Source organism: Stegostoma tigrinum, chromosome 18 (assembly GCF_030684315.1).
Source record: "Stegostoma tigrinum isolate sSteTig4 chromosome 18, sSteTig4.hap1, whole genome shotgun sequence".
NCBI lineage: Eukaryota > Metazoa > Chordata > Chondrichthyes > Orectolobiformes > Stegostomatidae > Stegostoma > Stegostoma tigrinum.
The window spans coordinates 60,161,782-60,168,844 of NC_081371.1; positions in this window are offsets into that span (position 1 = coordinate 60,161,782).

The following is a 7,063-nucleotide window of genomic DNA, read 5'->3' on the forward strand; positions in this document are numbered from 1 at the left end:
ATGTTGGATAAATATTTGCCAAGAATATTGAGAGAATACACCTCTTCTTTTGAACATACTGCCAAGGGATCTTTTCAGTCACCTGATAGTTCACATGGTGCAAAGATATCCCAGTGTTCAAGTCTATGAGTCACAAGAAGTTAATCTGCAGACATAGCATGGAAGTAAGATGACGAATAATATGCCTTTTTACCATAAAACAAAGGAGCAGAAATAGGTCATTCAGCCCATCTAGTTGTATCTGCATTCAATGAGATCATGGCTGATCTGATAAACCTCAACTCCACTTTCCTGTCATTTCCCATAACTTTTGGTTCCTTACAGATTAACAGCCTGTCTACTTAATGTAATACAAGAGGAATTGAGTACAAAAGTGAGGACATCATGCTTCATTCACAAGGGCATCGGTGATACCACAGTGTTAATACTGTGTGCAGGATGTAAATGCACTAGAGGCAGTTCACAGTGAGTTTGCTTGAATGATACTTGGAATGAATGTGTTGTTTGATGAGGAAAGGTTGGACAGACTGGGCTTGTTTCTGCTGTTGGTTACAGAGTGAGGGATAAGTTGATTGAAGTGTATTAGATCCTGAATGGTTTTGACAAGGTGAGTGTGGGAAAGATGTTTCGTTTGCAGACCAGTCTAGAACTAGGTAATGTGGGTCAGCCTTCCAAGACTGAGATGAAAGGAATTTATTTCTTTCACAAGGTTGTGCAGCTTTGAAACTTTCAGCCCCAGAAGGTAGTGGAGACGGGTTATTGAGTATTTTACGGCAGCGGTCTATTGATCCCTGTTAGGCAGGGAAAGGAAAGGTTATCAGCGGAAGATAGGAATGTGGAAGTTCGAAAAAAAAACTGATCATTCAGGATCTTGTTGAATGTTGCAGCAGGCTTGAGGGGCTGAATGATCTATTTCTGCTCCTATTTTGTATGTTTATATGAATCATAGAAATTTATAGCATTGATGATGACCATTTGGTTTCTGAAAGTCAAAAAACAGCATCAAATGCTAGCTTTTGGTCTGCATGCTTGTAAGGTAGGGGTCTTCAAATCTACAACCACATAGTTCTTAAATGGAATAAAGGTTATGTGTCTAATGTCATAATGAGCTGTGAGCATGCCCAGTATATACATCCCCTGTGTGAAAAAAGCCTGTCGCTGCAATTCCTTATGATCATTTAGCCAACTGTTTTAAGTACATTCTGATTTGATTGGATTTATTGTTGTTACATGTATGTAAGTACAGTGAAAAAAAATTGTTTTGTGAGCAGTACTGGGATAGCAAACCAAACAAGGACGGAGAGATCGTAGGGTGCTTAGACAAAGTGAGGCATACAAAGTTAAAGCTTTACAGCAAAGCAAGATCAACATTAACAAGTTCCACATTATTTGAAGCCAGAGAGGTCCATTCAGAAGTCTAACAACAGCGAGGAAGAAGCTGTTCTTGAACTGACAGGTTCGGCAGTTAGAGTCTATACTTGAATTACAAGTTGCCCTCCAAGCCACATACCATCACAGCTGAGACATATAGCCATATCGTCACAAGCTCAAAATTCTGGAACTCATAGCCTAATAGCATTGTGAGGTCTACAAAGGATTGTAGAGGGTCAAGAAAAATGCTCACCGACACCTTCTTCAGGGCAACTAGGGATGGGCAATATATTTATCTCAATATGTCAATTACATTCATGTGACAAAACAAAGCTGAAGCAATAGGTTGTTGTTGATGATGATGAAATTTATTACAATTGTGATATTCAATGAAGATTTTCCAATGGTGAAATAATCACTGAAACAAACTTGAAATAGGAAAAGAATCAATTGTAGGTCAGTCAGCAATAGCAGAGAAATAAAACTAGTTATTCTTTTTCAGGATACATTTGCCCTCCAGTTCTGATGAAAGGTCCTCCAGCTGAAATGTTAACTGTGTTTCTCTCCACTGTCACTGGGGTAGCACAAAGGTGGTCAGCTCCAACATTCTCAAATTCATCACAAATGGTTAAAGATTTAAAAATAAGTGCACAAAACTTTTGGGCCAGGTTGAAAGAAAGCATGAGATAACACGGTGTCGAGCTGGATGAACATAGCAGGCCAAGCAGCATCAGAAGAGCAGGGAAGCTGACGTTTCGGATCTGGACCCTAAGATGGGTCCATTTCTGAAGAAGGGTCCAGACCCGAAACGTCAGTTTTCCTGCTCCTCTGATGCTGCTTGGCCTGCTGTGTTCATCCAGCTCTACACCTTGTTATCTCAGATTCTCCAGCATTGGCAGTTCCTACTATCTCTGAAAGAAAGCATGCACCAGGTTTCTGCTGTTACAAGTAATTACATTCATACTGCAAGTAAACAGTTATAAACCATCAGAATATAACACAACATTTAAAACTCCAATCTCCTTATAAACGCCCCCTTAAACACATATACACACACACACACACACACACACACACACACACACACACACACACACACACACACACACACACACACACACACACAATTATGGACCAGAAGAAGCCACCTCAAAATATTTTAAGAAGCTAATGCAGATCCTAGCTTTTTCTTATTTTACAAGCAAACGTAATGTGCTGTGTTCCAAATGTAGTTTGACTAGTCAAACCACTTAATGTTAAGCAAAGCACAATTTATTTAAATACTATAGTAAAAATACAGGAAAAGAAAGAATAACCTGGAATAACAACTCAATTGCAAAATTTATCAGAATAATAGATACAGTAACTATTACTAATTAGCTGTTCCAAGATAGTACCAACCCATAAACACGCTCCTTTGGCAAAAATTTAGAAAAACAGAGATAATGGGAACTGCAGATGCTGGAGAATCCAAGATAATACAATGTGAGGCTGGATGAACACAGCAGGCCAAGCAGCATCTCAGGAGCACAAAAGCTGACGTTTCAGGCCTAGACCCTTCATCAGAGAGGGGGATGGGGTGAGGGTTCTGGAATAAATAGGGAGAGAGGGGGAGGCGGACCGAAGATGGAGAGAAAAGAAGATAGGTGGAGAGAGTATAGGTGGGGAGGTAGGGAGGGGATAGGTCAGTCCAGGGAAGACGGACAGGTCAAGGAGGTGGGATGAGGTTGGTAGGTAGATGGGGGTGCGGCTTGGGGTGGGAGGAAGGGATGGGTGAGAGGAAGAACAGGTTAGGGAGGTAGAGACAGGTTGGACTGGTTTTGGGGTGCAGTGGGTGGAGGGGAAGAGCTGGGCTGGTTGTGTGGTGCAGTGGGGGGAGGGGACGAACTGGGCTGGTTTAGGGATGCGGTGGGGGAAGGGGAGATTTTGAAACTGGTGAAGTCCACATTAATACCATTGGGCTGCAAGGTTCCCAGGCGGAATATGAGTTGCTGTTCCTGCAACCTTCGGGAGGCATCATTGTGGCACTGCAGGAGGCCCATGATGGACATGTCATCTAAAGAATGGGAGGGGGAGTGGAAATGGTTTGCGACTGGGAGGTGCAGTTGTTTGTTGCGGACTGAGCGGAGGTGTTCTGCAAAGCGGTCCCCAAGCCTCCGCTTGGTTTCCCCAATGTAGAGGAAGCCACACCAGGTGCAGTGGATGCAGTATACCACATTGGCAGATGTGCAGGTGAACCTCTGCTTAATGTGGAATGTCATCTTGGGGCCTGGGATAGGGGTGAGGGAGGAGGTGTGGGGGCAAGTGTAGCATTTCCTGCGGTTGCAGGGGAAAGTGCCGGGTGTGGTGGGGTTGGAGGGCAGTGTGGAGCGAACAAGCGAGTCACGGAGAGAGTGGTCTCTCCGGAAAGCAGACAGGGGTGGGGATGGAAAAATGTCTTGGGTGGTGGGGTCGGATTGTAGATGGCGGAAGTGTCGGAGGATGATGCGTTGTATCCGGAGGTTGGTGGGGTGGTGTGTGAGAACGAGGGGGATCCTCTTTTGGCGGTTTTGGCGGGGACGGGGTGTGAGGGATGTGTTGCGGGAAATGTGGGAGACGCGGTCAAGGGCGTTCTCGATCACTGTGGGGGGAAAGTTGCGGTCCTTGAAGAACTTGGACATCTGGGATGTGCGGGAGTGGAATGTCTTGTCGTGGGAGCAGATGCGGCGGAGGCGGAGGAATTGGGAATAGGGAATGGAATTTTTGCAGGAGGGTGGGTGGGAGGAGGTGTATTCTAGGTAGCTGTGGGAATTGGTGGGCTTGAAATGGACATCAGTTACAAGCTGGTTGCCTGAGATGGAGACTGAGAGGTCCAGGAAGGTGAGGGATGTGCTGGAGATGGCCCAGGTGAACTGAAGGTTGGGGTGGAAGATGTTGGTGAAGTGGATGAACTGTTCGAGCTCCTCTGGGGAGCAAGAGGCGGCGCCGATACAGTCATCAATGTACCGGAGGAAGAGGTGGGGTTTGGGGCCTGTGTAGGTGCGGAAGAGGGACTGTTCCACATAACCTACAAAGAGGCAGGCATAGCTGGGGCCCATGCGTGTGCCCATGGCCACCCCCTTAGTCTGTAGGAAGTGGGAGGAATCAAAAGAGAAGTTTTTGAGGGTGAGGACGAGTTCAGCTAGGCGGATGAGGGTGTCGGTGGAGGGGGACAGGTCGGGTCTGCGGGACAGGAAGAAGTGGAGGGCCTTGAGGCTATCTGCATGTGGAATGCAGGTGTATAGGGACTGGACGTCCAAGGTGAAGATGAGGTGTTGGGGGCCAGGGAATTGGAAGTCCTGGAGGAGGTGGAGGGCGTCGGTGGTGTCATGGACGTAGGTAGGGAGTTCCTGGACCAAAGGGGAGAAAATGGAGTCCAGATAGGTGGAGATGAGTTCGGTGGGGCAGGAGCAGGCTGAGACGATGGGTCGACCAGGGCAGGCAGGTTTGTGGATTTTGGGAAGGAGATAGAAACGGGCTGTGCGGGGTTGGGGAACAATGAGGTTGGAGGCTGTGGGTGGGAGGTCCCCTGAGGTGATGAGGTCATGAATGGTGTTGGAGATGATGGCCTCTCACCCATCCCTTCCTCCCACCCCAAGCCGCACCCCCATCTACCTACTAACCTCATCCCACCTCCTTGACCTGTCCGTCTTCCCTGGACTGACCTATCCCCTCCCTACCTCCCCCCCTATACTCTCTCCACCTATCTTCTTTTCTCTCCATCTTCGGTCCGCCTCCCCCTCTCTCCCTATTTATTCCAGAACCCTCACCCCATCTCCCTCTCTGATGAAGGGTCTAGGCCTGAAACGTCAGCTTTTGTGCTCCTGAGATGCTGCTGGGCCTGCTGTGTTCATCCAGCCTCACATTTTAGAAAAACAGATTTTGTCCTACGTGCAATCCAGCAATAAAGGAAGAGAGCCCCCAGCTTTTAGCTGTAATCAAGAGAGAAGAAAATAGCTTCCAATCCTTCAAGCCCACAACAGCGATTGCTGAATCTCAAAGTTAAAAAAAAACTAAGGACCAGAAAGCCTGGTCTGTGAGAACTGGCCACACCCAGTCACACTACTTCTATTGTTCCACCCTCTTAAAAATATCCCAAGGCTTCACAAGCTTTTTACCCTACTGGCTCTGTTAGATTAGTCAGTACCTCTCCCTTAAAACCTCTCTTAAAAAATACGCCCGACAAAATGCATCTCTTAAAGCCACAGCATTGTCACAATAGACACATACAGACAGAGAAACAAAGCATGAATGGAAAGGAAAAACCGATTAGATAACTCAGTAATCTTTGTCCACAAATACTGTTGAATTGGTTCTTGCTGATCTGAAAGTTTCTTCCTGACTTCCCTTTTCCAAATGCTTCCACTAATTTGCAAAAGGCACAGGGTGCGGTTCACCTGTAAGATGTTTCTGATTTATCATTTAAATGTCACAGCTTACATCAACTGCTGAAGGAATGCTTAACTAGCTCTGATCAGGGGTAAAGTGAGTTTGACTGCAGAGAACAGTCAGCTCCTGAGCTGGTGGAGATCAAAATGCTTCTCTATATCTTTGCTCCTAGCCCCAGATTTTTCAATTACTGGCCACTGAATCACATAGATATTGGCAAGCAAAGGGCCCTTGTCATCAGTAACTAGTTACTAGTCAATAGAAGAATCATCTTCTTGTTGAAAACCAGAGCTGCATCTGTACATAGAACTCCTCGGGTTCAGTTCATCTGCAGCAACTTCACTAACTGTTTGTTCAGGTGGTTGTACAGTTCCCAAGTCTGAGATAACAAGATGTAGTTCTGGATGAACACGGCAGACCAAGCAGCATCAAAGGAGCAGGAAAGCTGATTTTTTGGGCCTAGCCCCTTCTTCAGAAATGGGGAGGGGAAGGGGGTTCTGAAATGAATAGGGAGAGAGAAGTGGCAGAAAGAAGATGGATAGAGGAGAAGATAGGTGGAGAGGAGACAGACAGGTCAAAGAGGTGGGGATGAAGACTTGGGGACCACTTTGCAGAACACCTATGCTCAGTTCACATTAAACAACTGCACCTCCCAGTCGTGAACCATTTCAACTCCCCACCCATTCTTTAGATGACATGTCCATCCTGGGCCTCCTGCAGTGCCACAATGAAGTCACCCGAAGGTTGCAGGAACAGCAACTCATATTCCACTTGGGAACCCTGCAGCCCAATGGTATCAATGTAGACTTCACAAGCTTCAAAATCTCCCCTCCCCCTACTGCTTCCCAAAACCAGCCCAGTTTGTCCCTGCCTCCCTAACCTGTCCTTCCCCCCACCTATCTCCTCCTCCCACCTCAAGCCCCACCCCTGTCTCCTACCTACTAACCTCATCCTGCCCCCTTGACCTTTCTGACCTCCATGGACTGACCTATCTCCTCCCTACCTGCCCACCCACACTCACCTTTACTGGCTCCATCCCCGCCTCTTTGACCTGTCTGTCTCCTGTCTACCTGTCTTCTCCTCTATCCATCTTCAATCCATCTCCCCCCTCTCTCCCCATTTATTTCAGAACACCCTTCTCCTCCCCCATTTCTGAAGAAGGGTCTAGGCCTGAAACATCAGCTTTCCTGCTCCTCTGACTCTGCTTGGCCTGCTGTGTCCATCCAGCTTCATACCTTGTTATCTCAGATTCTCTAGCATAGGCAATTCCTACTATCTCAGTTCC